Raw genomic sequence first — 5465 nt, 5'->3', positions numbered from 1 at the left:
TTCACGATAGAAATATGTGTGCAGTCTTTGCTCCAGCCGTCTGTTGACCCTGTTCTGACATCCCTTTCCACAGGACTCTGTGGTGCTAGGCTAACGCCTTTTTGTTTTGTTTTGTTTTTTGTTTTTTAAGAGAGAGTTTCTCTGTGTAGCCCTGGCTGTCCTTGGAACTTACTCTGTAGACCAGGCTGGCCTCGAACTCAGAGATCCGCCTGCCTCTGCCTCTCAAGAGCTGGCCACCACCACCTGGCTAACTCCTCCTTTTGATGGATCTTCTGAGACTAGGAAACCTGATCTGCACTGGGTCCCTTCTTTTGAGGGACTTCACACACTTGGGTGCTGAGCTAATAACCCTGAGGAGAAAAGATGGCAGCAGCCTCCTTCCCGCAAATGAGAAATTCAAGTGAGAGCATGCAGTGCTCCCAATGGCCACTGGAGGTCACTCTGCCCCTTGAATCTGCTGGGAGGCTTTGAGGGCTATCCTGCTTGGCCCTGTAGCAGGCAAGGCCAGAGAGCTCTCACTAGCTTAAGGCCCTGGTGGCCAGACCTAGACACGCATGCGGGAAGATTATGGGTGGAACGCGTGAATGCTCGTTGCTGCATTTACCCTTCCTCTGGTTTTGTACATTTGTGTGTGTGTGTGCGTGTGTGTGTGTGTGTGTGTGAGAGAGAGAGAGAGAGAGAGAGAGAGAGAGAGAGAGAGATCCTTGTGCATGTAATCTCTGCACATGCAGAAGTTAGAGAACATCTGGCAAGGCAATTGATTCTCTTCTTTTGACACCGTGGGTCTTGAGAATTGAACTCAGGTCTCCAGGCTTGGCAGCAGGCACCTTTGCCTGCGGGGCCCTCTCAGCAGGCTGGGTGGTGGTTGAGGAGGCCATTTCTTCAGTGTGGCCTCTACCTTGTGTCCTGCATGGGATGTTTCCTCACTAGCAGAACCTGAGGAGGCGGTAAAGGTGTGGTAAGGAGTACTCAGCACCGATCACCCTGGGTACTTGTTTCTGAGTACTCACCTGACTTGGTGCCCTCAGATGACCTCCAGAGGCATTTCAGGTGGGATTTACTCTAGGTTTCTTGGCCCCTGTTCTGACCTTGGGGAAAACGTGAATTTGGGGGGGACAGGAGAAGTGTGAGGTCCTGGCAGCATCCCTTCCCTGGTGTCCCCTTCCCCAGCAATCTCCTTCTTATTTCCCACCCCACCTAGTGTGGTGGATCTGGTAGCCTCACCATTGAACCCCAGCCTGCTTTGCTCAGAAAGCGAGATTAAAATCAACCCACATGTGGGTTTGGACATTCAGAGTCAGCCTCTGTGGGTGAGCCAGGCCATTAGCACCCAACTCCCAGAGGGGCCAGGGCAGCCAGCCAGAGGACTACCCTCTGGGGAGCTGAGACTGCTGCAGGATAGACCACAGAAAGGCAAGTGGGACATGCAGATGCAGCTGCCCGGGAGACTCCTGGCTCCAGAGAACTGACCTGTGTGAAGGGTGTGCATGGACCGGGGAGGGTGGGTGGCAGGAAGCGGACTCCCTGCTTGCCTGGATGGGGAGTCAGCCCTCCGCTGTTGGATTGATCCCCACGGCCCCACGGAGGACAGACTGCTTGCTCAGTGTCAGCGGTCGGTTTTGTGTGGGTCTGTGAACGAATCAGGATCACTCGAAGATGAATTTCAGGTTTAGCCCAACAGCAGGGGAGTCAGCTGGTGAACTGACAGTTGCTTCAAACTCTTGTTTATTGTTATACAATTTACACCTCTCAGCTAGTCAGTTTCCCTGTACCAAAACCTCTTAGCTGGAGTTGTGAGGGAGTCCTCTGCCCAAACAATTTTCAGCTGGAGACGTGTGGTTTTCTTTTTTTTTTTTTTTTGGTTTTTCGAGACAGGGTTTCTCTGTAGCTTTGGAGCCTGTCCTGGAACTAGCTCTTGTACACCAGGCTGGCCTCGAACTCCCAGAGATCCACCTGCCTCTGCCTCCCGAGTGCTGGGATTAAAGGCGTGCGCCACCACTGCCCGGCAGACGTGTGGTTTTCTAAGGCCTCTCACGACTAAGCTTTGTGAAGGCTGCGACTCCTCCAGGAAAACCCAGATAAGAATCAAATGCTTCGGGCTGGAGAGATGGCTCAGTGGTAAAGAGCATTGCCTGCTCTTCCAAAGGTCCTGAGTTCAATTCCCAGCAACCACATGGTGGCTCACAACCATCTGGAATGAGGTCTGGTGCCCTCTTCTGGCCTGTAGACATACACACAGACAGAATATTGTATACATAATAAATAAATAAATATTTAAAAAAAAAGAATCAAATGCTTCAAAGCCTTTAATCCTAGCACTCGGGAGAAAGGCTGGCAGCTTTCTGTGAGTTCCAGGCCAGTCTGGTCTACCAAGGTGAGCTCTAGGACAGCCCAAGAAACCCTATCTCAAAACAAACAAACAAACACTCCAAACAAAAGTTAGTTCGAAGCCCAGGTACTAACACGCTGAAATTCAACCCAGATCTCTCAGCATACTCAGACTTGGGGAATTTAACTTTTTAGGAATATTTGATGTATATGAGTGTGTTGCCTGAATGTATGTGTGCCCTGTGCACCACATGGGTACCTGGTGCCCAGGAAGGCCGGGGGAGGGTGTCTGATCCCCTGGACAGTGGTGAGCTATCTTGTGGGGGAACTGGGGCCTGGACCTGGGTCTGGTGTGAAAGCAGTGTGCGCCATTAACCTCTGAGCCATCTCTGCAGCCTCCAGGGGTTTGACTTTTAATTGCATCTAAAAGACTCCGAGTTGACTCACGAAATTAGCCAGCAGCTCCGGACAACGCGGGGAACCGAGATCAAATGTGTGTGGCTCAGTGCGTTGAGCCAGGCTAGACCAGAGCAGAGCCTACAGCCTACGTCTGTGACTAACTGGGCCTCCCAGATGTTGAGTAGAATCCCCTTGGTCCAGATGTCCTCACCTTCAGCATGAAGAGACACTGGACCAGTATGAGAGACACTGAACATTAGGACTGCCTCAAAGATGGAGGCGGTCTCTTCCCTATAAATAAATACACTTGACCAAAAGCACTTGTGGGTTAATCTGGCCCTGCTGCTGATTCTGGCCCAGCCTCAGCTTCCCTCTGGCGACAGGGGCTCAACCACTGAGGGGCTGTGCGCTTCTCCACACGGCCCTAGGCAGGCCTCACCTTCACTGAGTCCCACCCTGGTTCAGCTTGTGTCCACGGAGCCCCACACGGCAGTCCACAGTAGGGTGCTGTACTCAAGACAACTTCACTTCCCAGGGACTTTCTTTTTGGGGCTAAACACCCTTGGGGAGAGGGGCCCTTCAGACCTGCGAGCTGCCCAGGCACCGCACTTCCCTGGGTGGAGGAGACCATCTCAAATCCAGGAGGCACATCCACGGAGCCACCTGGCAGGAGACACAAAACAGGGCCTGTGCTTTCTTTTGGCTCTGGCCCATGAAGCTGCTTTTTATTCTAAGGCCAGCGCTGTGGGTTTATCCGAAGCTTCTGTTTCCTGGCGGGTGGACAAATGGAAGAAACAGCCCTGCTAGCCACAGGCCCATGTGATATTCAGACCCTGCTGGGCAGCGACCAGAACCACCTCTACCTCCTGAGTCACCACTGCCAGGTTTGTCCCCACCCTCCCTCTGGCTTCCCTTGCCTCTGCTCAATCACCAGGGCCATGCGACCCCAGCTCTGGTTTCCAGGATGAAGCTGTGCTGAGCTAAGAGGAAGGGCCTGGACGGAGCAGGGTGGACTTGCCCACCTTTGACTGTAGACTGTTCTCAGAGCAAGCGCTCCTCAGTCCACCTTTGTGCGCCAGCTCCACAGCCAAGGGTGAATTGAGGGGAGGCGGGACAAGAACTCAAATAGGGCAGGAACCTGGAGGCAGGAGCTGATGCAGAGGCCATGAAGAGGTGCTGTTCACGGGCTCAGCCTTTTCTCTTATAGAACCCAGGACCACCAGCCCAGGGATGGCCCCCACTATGGGCTGGGCCCTCCCCCACCAGTCACTAATTAAGGGAATGCCCTACAGGCTCGCCAACAACATGATCGAGCCCCCCCCCCCCATGACTTTAGCTTCTGTCAGGTTGACACACAACTGTCCAGGCATAAAATGGCTATAAGACGCACTGTCGGCATTAGATGCTCGGGGTAGGTGCCGAGGCTATTAACCAGAAGGCTCGCCCAGATAGCGTCGTGTTTTGTTTTTCTCTTGAAACACAATTCCTTTGTGTAGTTCTGGCTGTCCTGGAACTCACTCTGTAGACCAGGCTGGCCTCGAACGCTGAGATCCACCTGCCTCTGCCTCCCAAGTGATGGGATCAAAGGCGTGCGCCATCACGGCCCAGCTCTCGTGTGTATGTTTTTTTTTTTTTTTTTTTTTTTTTTTTTTTTTTGAGACAGGGTTTCTCTGTGGCTTTGGAGCCTGTCCTGGAACTAGCTCTTGTAGACCAGGCTGGTCTCGAACTCACAGAGATCCGCCTGCCTCTGCCTACCGAGTGCTGGGATTAAAGGCGTGCGCCACCACCGCCCGGCCGTGTGTATGTTTTTTAAGTTAGCATTTTTAGTTACATTTTGTTTTACTTTTTTTAGCATGCATATGCATTTGTGCATGTGTGTTGGCATGCATGTGCCACAGTGCACGTGTGGAGGTCAGAGGTAAACATATAGGAGTCGGGTCTCTCCTTCCATCATGTGGATCCCAGGGATTGAACTCGAGTTTTTAAAGAATTATTTATTCAGGGTTCCCTGCCCTGTGGTAAGTCCTAGGTCCTCCCCGCTCCGTCCATTTCTAGGAAGGTGAACATCCAAACTGGCTAGGCACCCACAAAGCCAGCACATTACGTAGGTTCAAAACCCCGTGCCATTGTCCTTGGGGGAGAGGGAGGGGGAAAGGAGTGGGGGGAGGGGGAGAAGGGTGGGAGGAGGGGGAGAAGGGTGGGAGGAGGGGGAGAAGGGTGGGAGGAGGGGGAGGGAAATGGGAGGCTGGGAGGAGGAGGAAACTTGTTTTTTTTTTCTCCTTTTCTCAATAAAAAAAAAAGTTAAATAAAAAAAAGAATTATTTATTTTATATATATAGTGTAGGCCCATATTTCTATATGGTATAGCAGCCAGGCTCTAAAGCCATAGTCAATATCTGAGGATGGTCACGTACCCTTCCAGACAGGACTGTCGCTACCTAACAAAAGGTCAGGATGTGGTTTTGCTCCTTTCTTTGTAATTTGGAGGATGCCTGATAGAGATGCTGATTCAAGCCTACGTGACAGCTAGCATACAGTGCAGACAGGTAGATGCGGACATGACAAAGCGCCATTCACCTGGTTACCTAGGAGACAGAATGCTAATGTATTTCCCCCTCAGTTAAGTTTTGGTATAAAGACTGTTTGGAGAATAAAGCGAGAGGAATTCTTCAGGATGTGAACTCAGGACTTCCTGAGGGATCACTGAGAATCTCCCTCCCGATAAAGCCATGTGAGTT

Source organism: Microtus oregoni, unplaced genomic scaffold (genome assembly GCF_018167655.1).
Source record: "Microtus oregoni isolate MIOR12 unplaced genomic scaffold, Mior012 000023F_ref0000262, whole genome shotgun sequence".
In the NCBI taxonomy this organism is placed as follows: Eukaryota; Metazoa; Chordata; class Mammalia; order Rodentia; family Cricetidae; genus Microtus; species Microtus oregoni.
The sequence above is the reverse complement of the archived record's forward strand: the minus strand, read 5'-3'. Positions refer to the sequence as shown.